This window comes from Python bivittatus, unplaced genomic scaffold (genome assembly GCF_059951505.1).
Source record: "Python bivittatus isolate LINGU-HERP-01145 unplaced genomic scaffold, Pbiv_v1 ctg000020_np1212, whole genome shotgun sequence".
NCBI classification, from domain to species: domain Eukaryota; kingdom Metazoa; phylum Chordata; class Lepidosauria; order Squamata; family Pythonidae; genus Python; species Python bivittatus.
Window position 1 is genome coordinate 60,404,096 of NW_028277030.1, and position 14,296 is coordinate 60,418,391.

The 14,296-nt window shown below is 37.8% G+C and overlaps 1 protein-coding gene across 2 annotated transcripts in view; it reads left to right on the plus strand.

The window, feature by feature from the left end:
• Positions 1-708: 708 nt before the first annotated feature.
• CCN6 (cellular communication network factor 6) overlaps positions 709-14,296 on the plus strand; it is a 28,080-nt gene continuing 14,492 nt past the window's right edge. For both annotated transcript variants that reach the window (XM_088139632.1, XM_088139637.1), the window contains exon 1: positions 709-809. The gene's annotated coding sequence lies outside the window, so the exon portion shown is untranslated. The remainder of the gene's footprint in view (positions 810-14,296) is intronic.

Sequence of the window (14,296 nt, forward strand, 5' to 3'; positions counted from 1 at the left end):
GTGTAAAATGGTTTGGCAGTACACAGGATTTCATCTTGAATGAGGAAAATGCTAGGTTGCAACACTATATAAGCAGAGTATGGAGAGATGTTTCATTTACTTACATATTTACAACTGTATGAAGATGGTAATTTTTGTCTGCAATTAATTATCATGTACTGTATATTTTTTCCCATAGAAATGTATTTAATTAGCCTCTGTCTGTGAAGGAATATATATTCATATATTCTCACATTGTGCTGCAGCTTTTAGTCAATTAAAAATATATTTAGACTGTCATAGATTGTTCATATATTCTCAATAGCTGCTGTTGTAAATATTCTGCAGCAACTATAATAGCAAAGAGCAGTGTCCAGGTTGAGGAGTGGGAATCAAAACAGGAAAGATGCTGCTCACAACATTGCAGCTGAAGCCCTACCTCTCTGCACATGTGTGCATCCTCCTGGATGCATATGCCTTTGAATACACAACTTACGACGGCTGTACTTCTCCTAAGAGATGCAGTATATTCTCTCTCCTTTTTTTCAGTGACCCAGAAGAAAAATAAGAAATGATTTTTGTGAGGTTCCATCATGCTGATATCCTGGCATGCCAAATATCTATAAGTCAAATTATGCTCACAAGAAAATATGAGTTACAGCTGATGCATCTTTCCTTTTTCATCCCTTCCGTTGGCGTTGATCAGTCCTTTCTTTTTTCTTTTAAACAGGAGATAAATTGTTTTAAGTGCAGCTTCATATGTGCAGCATAAGAAACCAGAGATGCAATAGCACCTTGAATGACTGCAGGATACATCAAAGTGTTTGTGTGTAAGTATAAGTTAAAGAATGTACATAAAGGTGTACAAACATGTTAGTTATTAAAATTAATGTTAAAAAATGAACCCAGCATCCAGTTTCTAAATCTAAAAAACATTGGAAATACATTAATAACTCTTTCCCCAATATAGTACCCTCCAAAAATACAGTGTTGAAATACAAGTCCCGCTGGGAATTCTGGAAGGTATAGTCCAACTCATCTGGAGTTATTTTGTGGAAGGCTACCAAAAGTATTATGTTAGGACCAGAAAGCACCAAATTCAAACCGATGGGTGACTTTAGTTTAAACCTACTTTTAAAAGTTGTTAGAATAAAATTAATGTAAGAAAGTCAAGCATACCTAACTTTCTTGGAAAAATGGGGTGGGTGGGTAACAATATAATAACTATTTTATTTATTTTAACATGCATACTCCATCTTTCACTATTGGTATTCATGTTGGCTTACCATAAAGCAGCATCATAAAAATAACTTTTCTTTCAGGGTTTATGCTAAAGAAAAAGCTATTACCTGTGTATTTCTGGTGAATGTTCAGATGCAGATTAACATTAGGCTATGCTCTTTATATGTGCACATACACATATACTGTATATAACTTTAGCAGGCTCCAAAAATATAGAAATATAATTTACTCTAGAAGCCTGAAGTGCACCTTTTGTTGGGTTTATTTTTCTTTAAACAGTTAACATCAAATAATTAAATTGATGCTGGGACTGCACAGTCTGTATCAAAATGAACAATGCCACCCAGAAGCATAAGAACTTCAGTATATTTCTGTGCCCATAGTACTTAGAGAGTCAGCTTTGACTTTACTTCCTGGTATGATGTGCTGCACAAAATACTGGAGGGCATAAATTTAAAGAGCTTCTTCACTGATTGAAGTTGTTAGTGGGTTTTATTCAAGCATATTGTTCTGGTGTTGTTGATGCCTGCTTTGGGGATGTTGATAAACCTCATACCCCAGGGAGAATATGCCTTTCCTTGTTAAAGCACTTGGGAGCACTTAAATCTGTGGTGCAGGGGCAAATGCATGATACAAGTTATGCAGCTGCCCTCCATTGTGGATTTGTATTATCAAATGTTACAGAACTAGAACATATACTACATGAGCACTCCAGTAAAGTCCCACACCCTCTGATGTCCTTCCAATGACATTTGCAGTGTGAAAAGGTCCTAATTCACACGGAGGCCAAGATGCATACCACTTTACGACATTCCTTTCTCTGACATTATTCAAGTGATGATGGAGGGAATTATCTGGAGGCCTCGTGTTAAGTGCTTTGGACAACATACATGAACAGGCTAGAACAGAGATCTGATTTAAATCAGGAGTTCTGCTTGGAGGGAAGAGGTGGCCTGACTTCCAGTCTTTTGCTTAGAAAAAATAAGAGAAAAATGCACATTTCACATAGGAACAGTATTATAATACTTCATTGGCACCCAAAGGTTTGGTTTGGTTTTTTAAATAAAAATCCTATAACTTCACTGGAAGGTATGTGGGTGAGTTTTTCTATTAAAAAAGCCTGGGAAGGGATTATTAAGTTTAGCCCTCTTTTCTTCATTAGGCAATCACTCTCTTCCACATGCAAAAAGAAAACTTGGAAGAGCAGCTTTAAAATTTAGTCATGTAATGTGCTCCACGGTGTCATCATGTCCTGAGTTTCCACATTCCACTCATGTGCTGCTGCTGTGTAAGTGAAAGTAAATCCATCACTTGATTAATATTCTTTGGGGTTATTAAAGGAAGGAAAAAAGTTAGCTCATAGGGTTGCAGTTTTAAACATCAGCCTTCCTCCCCCACAACTCCATGTACATATATCACTCTTGAAACTATGCCTTTGATGGAAGTGGGTGATCATCATAGATAGGAGTGTATTGTTCTTCGGTCACGGTTATGCAACAGTTGCGTCCTCTTCCCCTGGTAGAAATTCCATACTAGTGTAGCATTCATCAAAACAAATACTCACTTGGGAAAGCAGTTAAATATATTGATATGTATCTTGTCATTGTAAGGACATCTCTTCCAAACCCAGTTTCCTTACATCATGGAATGGGGTGATAGATCAATCTGTGGAAAGACCAAGCTGGATGATGACATTACTTCCACAGAACAGAATAAAATGATGTCACTTAATAGTAATGCAGAAGCAATTCCTCTTAGCTGGAGACAGTATGAGGAGCCCCAGCTGACAAAACATTGTCAACAGCACTGATAAGAAGTCCCTGAGCAGGATGTGCCACATGAAGATGTGCAAAACATGAGGAACTGCACAACTTTGAAGGAAACAAAACAGGAAACACATTCCAAATAATCTCAAAGCGGGGCTAAGACAGGTTGCATTGCTGAGTCAGTCAAGAAACAGTGAAACACTAACCATGAGTATTGTCACTCTGACAAGATATTCAGGCTGACACTCTTGTCTTCACATGCTTCATAATATTAGCAGAGGGAAAATCTATAGGAACATATAAATCAGTATTTTTAGATTCTGGATATTCAGTAATAAGGCAACACATGTTCCTGCAGCAGAGACATGAAAGAGAAGATGCCTTGGCCAAAAGAACACTGAAGAATAAACAAGAACCTCTTTTATGTCATGACCAAGCAGAATAATGGAGGGTGGGAGGAGGAGGTGGTGCTGCTGGTGGAAAATTTTCAATTTTATGACCACATTTGTAGGCACCAACACACTTTCAGGAGGTGTGAATCAGATTTGACTCAGTGTGAAATGGAACTAGTTAGTATTGACAATGAAACTGGAAGTATTCCAACATAACCCCAGTGAAACAAAGTTGAAGTCTGAAACAGATCGTGTTTCATACAGATTTCTTAAGGTATCTTATGCTGTACAGTATATCAGAAGTTTTCAGTACCTTTTGTGAGTTTTTTAGCTTGCATAATGTAAAGTCAGATGATGCTGTCTTTAAATGTTTACATTGAGTTTTTCTTATTTAAGCCACATTCAGGAAGGATCTTTAATTGCATTTTCTAGAGTCATCCAACCATCATTGTGCCAAAATGATAATATTAAGGACAGGGTGGGTGATGCCAACATGCTATAAGTAGCTAGTTACAAATTACAAGTACCTAGGGGAGAACCATGCTTGGGTCTGCTCTAACCTTTTTCTTCTAGTATTTCATGTCAAACACTTGTGGTTTAATGTAACAATTAATGTCGGGTACCTTTAAAAACTGTTATTAGATGTAATTAAATTGCCTAATTCTTTAGGGCAACAAAACTTTCTGGAAAACTCACATCACTGGCAAATAGATCTGTTTTTAACTGTTTTAACTGTATATTCTGATGTTGTAAGTCACCCAGAGTCTTTTGGAGTTGGCATCCATAGTAAATTTAAATAATAATAATAATTACAACAACAACAACAATATGCCACATGACTGGATAATCAAGTGCCTAGAAATAGCAGGAGTCAATAGAAACATCAGAAGCTTTGTGCAAAGATCAATGGTGCTATGGAAGACCTAGTTGCTGGTCAATGGTGATAGACTGGGAGAGGTTAACATCAAGAGAAGAATCTTTCAAGGAGACTCACTATCACCACTACTGTTTGTCATTGCATTGATTCCTCTGTCAACAATACTGAACAAGTCAGGCCATGGCTGTCAAATGTCAAAAACTTCTGCCAGGCTATCCCACCTCCTTTACATGGACGATCAGAAGCTGTATGGAAATACACCATCTGAACTGCTCAACTGCTCAACACTGTCCAAATATACAGCCAAGATATTGCAATGGAGTTTGGACTGGACAAATATGCCATCCTTACCATCAACAGGGTAAAATAGTGAAAACTGAAGGAATCAAGATGCTCTATGAAAATAACATCAAGAGTCTGGATGAACAAGATCACTACAAATATCTGGGCATCCTTCAAGCTGACAACATAAAGCACATTGACGTCAAGAAGAAGATTAGTAGTAAATACACCATGAGACTGAAGAAGTTCTTAAAGTCCAAGCTCAGTGGAGGAAAGACCATCAAGGCAAAACCTGGGCAATTCCAGTCATTAGATTCACACCTGGAATAGTGGACTGGAGTCAAGCAGAACTAGAAGCCCTGGTAGGAAGACCAGAAAAATAAAGACAGTGAAACATGCCCTTCATCCACGCAGTGACATTGGAAGACTCTAGTTACCAAGGAATATTGGTGGGTGTGGAATGTTACAAGTACACCAGACAGTTGAAGAAGAAAAAGGGCATTGGAAGAATATCTAAAGGACAGTGAAGAATAAGCACTGGAGCTAGTACACCATGAAGGCTTATTGAATACTGAAGAGACCAAACTGGCCTACAGGAAAGATCAAATGAAGAATAGAAAAGAGACATAGCAAGGAAAAGTATTACATGGCCAGTACACACACACATACACAAAAACTAGCAGGTACATCAGATAACAACAAGGCCTGGCAATGGCTAAGAGCAGGAAAATTGAAGAAAGAGACAGAGGGGCCAATTCTGGCTGCACAAGACCAAGCCTTAAGAACAAATGCATATAAAGCCAGAATTGAGAAGACAGCAAGAAACAGCAAATGCTGCCTCTGCAAAGAAGCTGAAGAAACAGTGGACCACCTAGTTAGCTGCTGCAAGAGAATTGCACAGACTGACTACAAACAATGGCATGACAAAGTAGCATCAATGGTGCGTTGGAATATCTGAAGAAATACCATTTGCCTGCAAGCAAGAACTGGTGGAACCACAAAACAGACAAAGTAATAGAAAATGAAGAAGCTAAAGTGCTCTGGGACTTTAGAATTCAGACAAGCACCTGCCACATAATACCCCAGACTTAACAATAGTTGATAAGACAAAAAAGTCTGGATAGTGGACATTGCAATACCTGGAGACAGCAGAATAGAAGAGAAAGAACTGGAGAAAATCACAAAATAGAAAGACCTGCAAACAGAAATAGAACAACTGTGGCAAAAGAAACCAAAGATAGTACCAATAGTAATAGGCGCCTTGGGTGCAATCCCAAAACATCTGGAGCACTTGAACACCATCGACATTGACAAAATCACCATCAGTCAATTGCAAAAGGCAGCTTTACTTGGAACAGATTACATCCTGTGACGATACCTTTAACACCATCAAACAACAACATCTGCCTATCCCAGGTCCTTGGGAAAGACTCTATAGGTGGATAAAAATGCCAGATCCAGTCTAAACATCTGGCTGACTGTGTGACCAACAGTAATAATTATGTGGTAAAATACAATCCACAGTTTCTTATGATGATTACTGTTCATGGTGTTTGTTCCTGAATCAGAGATCCTTCGTTGTAGCCCGTCAGATATCTGAATGACTTGGTTAAAAGATAGAAGAGAAAGCTGCAGAAGAAAAGAGATTCAACAGTGGATCCTGACAATTTACCTCACCGTACATTACCTTCTGATCAGATGGACGCATTTACAAAGAACTGGACAATTCAGTATTTTTATTTTCTAGGAATGCCTATCAGATCTAGTGGAATCCAACAGCATTCTTGGAAATAATGCTTTGCTTTTCAGTTTATCATCTTTGATGTTATTAAAAATTAAATAATATTTTAAAACTTTAAAAGTAAAGGGGGCCTAATAGGCAACAAGGAAGATATTCTGGGTGGCCACACTGGGGAGCAGCATGGGCTCTTTCTTGAGAGGCAGCATCCCCAGAAATGTTGTTGTTGTTATTATCAATAATAATGATTAAATTTATATGCTGCCCAACTCCCAGTGCCTCTGGGCAGTTACCTGGAATGATGTACCTTGTATATCTAAAAATATTGATTGATTGCATCTTTGGTCAAAGACCACAAGGAAATGATAATAAAATCATCAAGGTCTAAAAATAATTTAAATCCAGCACCTTCTGACAGCAATCACAACCAAGCTGAATTTATCAATTTTCACAGAACCTTTGATAGATCAATCTGCTAGTAGAAAGTGCACAACTCTGTGTTAGGCTAACCTGTACATTCATTAAGGAGGGTGAATGTTATCTTAGAACACCAAATGTGGTACTGGGGACAGCATAGCAAGTTGTATGAGACTGGTTGGATGAGAATGATCCATCAGAGAATGGATGAAAGTGCTCTGAATTTATCTATTTCTATTAATTTATATGGCTGCCCATCTCACCATTGTGACTCTGGATGGCTAACAAGAATTAAAATGCAATATAAATATATAAATGAAAAAATAAAAAACACCATTCCTAACCAGTTAACACAAGTATAAGATGTGTGATGAAGAGGGTTTGGAAACATTGTTAAGAAAGGTGAAAGGTCCACTAGAGAGGTAGGAAGATAGCTATAGTTGGGTATGACTAGAAAGTTTTATTTTTAAATTGCCATTAGCATTTTAGGGCTATGGTGTAGTGGTTAAGGCATCAGGCTAGATACTGGAAGACAATGAGTTCTAGTCCTGCCTTAGGCACAAAACCAGTTGGGTGATCCTGGGCCAGCCACACACTCTCAGCTCTAGGAAGAAGGCAAGGGCAAACCACTTCTGAAATCTTGCCAAGAAAACTGCAGAAACTAGTCCAGGCAGTTTCGAGGAGTCAAAACTGACTTGAAGGCACACACACACACAGAGCCCTTTAATAGTGTAATAATATTTTTAAAATGGTTAAAATGGACCTTTCTGATCAGGGACTTTATCTATCTTGCCTTATCTGAAAATGCCAGGGATTGGATCTACAGCTTTCTGTCTGCAGAGTATGTACTTTGCTATTGACCTAAGGTCTTCTCCATATATTAGCAATACCCTCTGATGCATTCAGCCATAGATTAAAGTGACATCTGTCAACCAACAGCTTCCTGGTTTTTAGCACATCAGATTAGAGCCTAAATTGATTTAACCTAACAAGAGGTGGGGTCAACCCCACCCCCATATGAAAATGTCAGAGAGGAGGGGTGGTATTCTTGGTGGGTGGGGATTTTCCCCCCGAGGAGCAATAGCAGCATTTAACATCAGAAATGCAATAACTGATGTATCTTAGTTTAATTTTATTACACTACTAATCCAAATAATCTTTTTTTACAATTTTCGATTATGCATTCTGAGTGGAATAATGAATGGCTTTCAGTTTCTCTTAAACAATGTATTATTTTATTATAAGAGTGACCCCTAGTGTATAGTTTGCAGCATGTTTTTCCATGGCTATTAATGATATAAAATGACAGAACATTCCATTGTTTAATGGAAGCTTGAAAATCCTCTTGAACGATTTAATGTTGCATTCTGAATTTTAGTAGGGATAAAGAAACAACATCCCCCAAAACAAATTGTCCCCCCCCCCTTCATGTAGATTTTTCTGTTTAAATGTAAGAGAACAGAAATGTTAATGTATTTTCATATGTCACTATGCAAGAATTTGGAATGCCCTTGCTATGACTTCACATTTTCCTTAACCATGTACTGCCCCTGCATCATCTCAGAAGGAAAGCCAAATGGACCTTCCATGCAACTCACAGAACTGTATGTTCTCTCCTTTGACTATTTATACCAGTGTTTCTCAAACTTGGCAACTTTCAGATGTGTGGACTTCAACTCCCAGAATTCCCCAGCCAGCGTTGAAGTCCACACATCTGAAAGTTGCCAAGTTTGAGAAACACTGATTTAGACAAAGCATGTTTCAGCTACTTCTCTCAATTTTCCTGTTCATATGACATATAAATGATGCAAAATAACAACCAGGGCAGAGCAGCTGGGACAGCAGCAGTGATAGAGCACATCCTTTGCAAGCAGAAGGCCCAAGTTCTCTCTCGACCATTTCCCAAAAGGACTAGAAAATTTCTTCCTTCAGTCCCCCAAGAGCCATTGCTAGTCAAGGCCAACCAAGTCAGCGTGCCACTGAAGTAGCCTAAGCCGTGTTCCTATTAGCGCTTAATCACAGCACAGTCATGTCCTGACCACAACAATCTCCTCCTTTGTCCCACAGTGTTGCTCTTGTTCCCTCCCAATCCCATGAATGAATCAGTCGTGAGTTATCATGAGGTGCATTAGTTCTGAATGCAATATTTCCCCATTAAGCTGATGCTACCCTACTGCAACTTCAAGATGAATCAATCTATAATAGTTTGTTACACATTATCTTGAAATTAGGTGATCCTCTGAGGGTGTCTGATCATGATAGTGTTGGGAGATGCAAGCATCCTCTTCTCTGGCCACTAGCCAGCCTCCACCATAGCCGTCTCTCTCTCAGCATTTACTTTCTTCATCAGCATCTTGCTCCTGAATTCCTTTCCTACCCATCCTCTCCCTCCTCCCTAGTTTTGACTCCAGCCTCTCTTTAGGGTTCCTACAAGGTAGAGGACAGAACAGCAGAGCGTGACTATTTCATTTGAGGAAAAAGAGGACGGCATGTTTGTGCTGATCTGCTTTAAGAGCATTCTGAAATGTATCTTTATCTTGAGATGTATCTTTATCTTAAGCTGCCCCACCTTTTCTCATTGTAGAGTCCAGAGAATAATGGTGGGATTTTTAACTGGGCTTTTGTTGCTTATTTGCCAATTTTGCTGTATTTCTCAGTTTCAGTCATTTATTCCCTCCCACCTGAAATAAGAGATGCAGTTACCTCAGCAGCTAGTGATTTTCAATTCTCCATCAATGCAGGACTTAGTTAATTGTACAATCGTTGCTGATCTACTTCCCTCCTCTTTGGTATGTTTTCTGTCCTGATATTCTCTCTCTTTTCTGTCTCTCTCTCTCTTATTTTAAATGCACATTATTTTAACCTGGGAAATATCCAAGTAGGTTCTGACAAACCAGCCCAAGCAGGATCCTGAAGTCAGATTGTTAGCCCTTCAAGGTAGTCCAGACAAGAAGCACAACTATGAGTACTAACTCTATCTTTATTGTAAAATTACATTAACAGAATCTTGCAAGACTGAAAGTATTTTTCCCCTCCTTTCCTTTTACTTTCCAGAAAACTAGGGAGGACCCTTTCAAAATGCTTCCCACATCCCCCTGTTTCTGTGAGCTGAGATACCTTTTGCGTGACAGTTGTCTAGCCCGTGGCTCTTTTTCCTGTCTCCTAAGGTCCTTCCCACATACTATTACACAAATCTACCCCATTTGTGCTGCAGTGCCTCAAAGAGTAAGATGTTTTCCTGATTACCTACAACAAATACAGCCACAAATCAGGAGGACACCATTCAGCAATGTCTCAGAACAGACAAAATAGAAGCAGGGTAGAGATTGGCAATGGGCATGGCAGTTTTTATGCCACCATTGTTTTGTGAGATCTGGGCAGAGAGTACTTTAACTCAATAATAGGTAAAGGGCCTAAGAAATGTGCTGCCAAAGACAGGTCTGAGAAGTCCATCTCAATACACTTGTCATTGCAGCGTGTTGATTAGTAATGTGGTCTTCAACTGCAAATCAATAAAATAAATAAAACCAGTGCTTTGCATGCATAGTCAATATGAGAGTTTACTGCATGAATGTCTTTTCCATGCTGAGCTACCATGCCAGTTATACCATCTAATTTGATGATTCCTGTTTTGTCTACATCTCATGTGGTAGCATTAGTTCATGTTGACTACTACCTCTCTGTGTATATCTAATGGAGAAACATCATCAGTGAAAAACATTAAGATTGGTGGATATCCAAGGAGTTGCTATGCCAGTGCATATCTTACCTTTTGATTCTACTGCTATTCTGTGTCTATTATTTTGCTGTGTGAAGGTCCTAGTGTAATAGTGGCTAGCATAATGGAAGCCCAAGTTTAGCCTGCCTGTTCTTGACAATCCATTCTGCTGGAAACCACGTACCATTAATGCTGTTATAAGTGTTCTAAAGATAGATTGGCTTTATCATTATTATGCTGCATAATCAAAATGGATAGGCATCATTACCCAAATTATATGTCTTCAAAAGGTCTTTCACGTAGGGCAATATTAAAAAGTGCATTTAAATGGAAAGCAATTTTCTCTCTTTGCTATTTTCTGTATTCCCTTAAGTGGTGTTGAAGTAAAAGCTTTCCTTGGTGCTATACTAATTTTCTTTTCTCTCCTTTAACCCAACTGTGAAATCATAAAGCTTAATGTTTATGCCAATAATTTGTCACTATGGAGGCATTTATGATGTCATGTATTTATTCCCATGATATAATCTCCTGTGCTCCAAATAAAACAGGAACATGTGTGTGTGTGTGTGCTATGAATTATACTTTTTTTTTTTTAAAGCCAGTTTCTACATTTTGCTTTTAAACCTTCAGGCTCTCCATCAATAACAAGTTCTTTGTTATGAACTTTGAGATCAACCATTATGTCTTTTGGATTACTCTGAAAGAAATTCTTGCATGTCAGCCATCTTTCACCCGTAGCTTTCTTTTGTAAATTTTGATTCCCATCCCACTTAATAATATATGATTATGTTTTTGGCAGTTACACTATCTTCTTTTGGCATAATTTTGTTCTTACATTTGCATAAAATTATGCAAATGTTATCATATCCCAGAAACAGAAACAGCTGTTTAACTTCTGTCCAGAAAGACTTTGAAACTTCATTCAAAGCCCATGAATTGTAGGCAATACTTTATTTAACAAAGTCACTCATTAATCTTAGAATTCTTTTTTAAAACACTCAATTTTTACTGTAATTTTTTAAAATGTTGAATAAAGTAAGAGTCTGAAAGAATGAAATCAAATGAACTTGAAAGTGATAATATTTTTTATTCAAAAATCAATACAGGTAAAAGGATAGGAATTAGAACATGAGATATTTACATAATTTAATTGGCATGTTATATAGCAATAACATTTTTCCAGAATACCATTTTGTGCCTCCCTCTTAAGTCCTGCTATGTTACCTCATCATGGAAGGGATTGTTCCTAGGAGGGACGAGTGAAGAACATCTGGATCCAAAAGTATATATTCCCAGTGTGATCATTCAAGGTGTGGCAGTCATCCCAGCTACCCAGCTAAAGCAAGCAGGGATCTAAACCACTCCTGTATTTTACCAAGCAAACCACGTGGATAGACAAGATAAAATGATTGATGATATCATGCCAGATAATGGGTCACTCAAGTTGAATGGCATTCAACATGGTACTGAGGAAGAGCTGAGTATTACTTGGGTTTATGATGTGGCTAGATTAAAGCCTTTGGGAAGTCTAGTTACTGATGTTGTCATACAGGAAAAGAAAATCTGAAGTAGCAAAGATAGAATTACAGTGAGAACATGGAGTGTAAGAAAATGTACATGGGGAAGCTCAAAACAGTGAAAGAATGATTTGATTACACATTGACATCTTAGGCATCAGTGAAGTGAAATGGACTGGAACTGGCCACCTTCAGTCAGATCATACTGTTTACTACTTAGGACATAAAAAATGAAAAAAGAGCAAAATTGCTTTCCTATTCAGGAAGGATATAGCAAAGATAAATTTAGGTGCAATGCAGTCAATGACCAAATAATATTACTTATACTTCACAAGGAACCCTTTGATATGATGGTTATCTAAATTTATGCTCCAATCACTGATGCAGAAGAAGAGGTTGGTGAGTTTTATGGTCAAGTCCAATTTGAAATTGACAGAACGAGCAAGCAAGATATGCTACTTGTGCTTGGGGAGACTTGGAGGACAAAGTTGGAAAATAGTAAGGAAGAAAACATAGTTGGATTATATGACCTAAGAAATTAGAAAAATCAAGAAGGAGAACAACTTATGAGTTTCTGCCAATCCAATGATTTCTTTTGCTAACACAGTCTTCAAAGAACCCAAACCATGTGTATATTCACAAACATTGCTGGATGGAATACTAAAAAATCAATATGACTACTATAAAGGAGGTGGAATAGCTCATTTATAACAGCAAAGGTGTGTCTAGAGGCTGACTGTGGAACAGATCACAAACTGCTCATCTACAAGTTCCAAGTCAAACTAAAGTGGAAGAAGAACCAACTAGTTTCCATGATATGATCTGGAACATATTCCCATCATTTTGAAACAGAACATCAGGAATTGCTTTGAAGTACTGAACATCATTAATAGGGAACCAGAAGAACTGTAGAATGAAATCAAATGTGAAAATGAATGTGAAAAAAGACTGCCAAAGATCAAGACATAGAGCAAACTGCATCTCAGAACAAATAGTGAAAATTGCCAAGAAGAGAAGAAAAGCCAAAGCCAAGAAAAACAAAGATTTCAGGAAGGAATTTAACAAAGTAATTCAGAAAGCTGTTAGAAGAGACAAGAAGCAGTATTATAACAATATCTATAAAGATACTGAAGATGGAACCAGACATGGAAAAAAAAGGAAAGTCTTCCAAAAGATCTCAAAACTCAGAAGGAGGTTCCAACCTCAAATTGGTATGCTAAACGATGCCAATGGACATATAATGACTGATTTCAAGAAGATCAAATACAGATGGGAGGAGTATAATGACATTCTGTACAGCATAGAGGTGAACATCCAAGATACCTTAGAAGATATTCCCTATTTAAGAGAACCTCTAGTACTAGACGATGAAGCTAGATCAGCACTCCAGTCATTTCCAAGTTGGAAGGCTACTGGAATTGATACAGAAATATGGCAAGCAACAGAAGAAGAATCGGGAAAGGTTCTAACCAAACCGTGCCAGCAAATCTGGCACAGTGGTGAACAGATTGGAAGAGGTCAGTTTTCATACCAATACCAAAGAAATGAGACTTAACAGAGTGTGCAAACTATTGCATAATATCCTTAATTTCACATGCTAGGAAAATAATGCCTAGGATCATCCAACATAGAATAGATACTATATGGAAAGGGAGATGCCAGATGTTCAATTTGGTTTTAGAAAATGCTGAGGAATAAGAGATAATATTGCTGATGCACAGAGGATAATTGAGAAAGTCTCTATATGCTTCACTGATTATAGAAGGTTCTTCAATTTGTGTCAAGTATGTCAAGCTGTGAAATGTGCTTAGGAAAATGTAAATCTCAGAACATCTCATTGTCCTCATGAGAAACATATACAAAGGTTAGGAAGTCACAGTATGGAGGGAACATAGCAAAATAGACTGATTCCAGGTTGGCAAAGGAATGTGAGAAGGCTGTATACTTTTCCTGTTTATTCAATCTATATTTTGAGGGAGGCTGAACTGGAAGAAAATGAGCATGGTTTTAAAACTGGAAGAAGAAACATAAATAATCTATACTATGTTGATGACACTACTTTGATAGCTGAAAATGCAAGGGATTTGCAAGCTCTGGTAATGAAAGTCAGTGAGAACATTGAAAACATGGGACTAAAATTAAATATAAAGAAGTCCAAACTAATGACAACAAGTACAACAACCAACCTTAAAACTGACAATGAAGATACCATATTTTTCCGACTATAAGATGATACTTTTTTCTAAAATCCTTACACTAAAAATTGAAGGGCGTCTTATTCAAGGAAGTCAGCCGAGGAGAGAACCATGCGGTTACGAAACTGCCCATACTTTGTCTCTGCAAAGAGGCTTCCTCCTATTGCTAGCCT